This window comes from Passer domesticus, chromosome 37 (assembly GCF_036417665.1).
Source record: "Passer domesticus isolate bPasDom1 chromosome 37, bPasDom1.hap1, whole genome shotgun sequence".
NCBI lineage: Eukaryota > Metazoa > Chordata > Aves > Passeriformes > Passeridae > Passer > Passer domesticus.
The window spans coordinates 74,983-75,383 of NC_087510.1; positions in this window are offsets into that span (position 1 = coordinate 74,983).

Sequence of the window (401 nt, forward strand, 5' to 3'; positions counted from 1 at the left end):
TGTCTCTCCAGTTCATCCCAGTCTCTCCCAGTGCCCCCACTCTCTCCCAGTCTCTCCCAGTCTCTCCCAGTCTGTCCCACTTCATCCCAGTCTCTCCCCAGTCTCTCCCAGTCTCTCCCAGTCTGTCCCACTTCATCCCAGTCTCTCCCAGTCTCTCCCAGTCTGTCCCACTTCATCCAGTCTCTCCCAGTCTCTCCCAGTCTGTCCCACTTCATCCCAGTCTGTCCCAGTCTGCCCCAGTCTGTCCCAGTCTCTCCCAGTCTCTCCCAGTTCATCCCAGTCTGCCCCAGTCTGTCCCAGTCTGTCCCAGTCTCTCCCAGTGCCCCCAGTCTCTCCCAGTCTCTCCCAGTCTCTCCCAGTCTGTCCCAGTCTCTCCCAGTCTCCCCCAGTCTCTCCCAGTT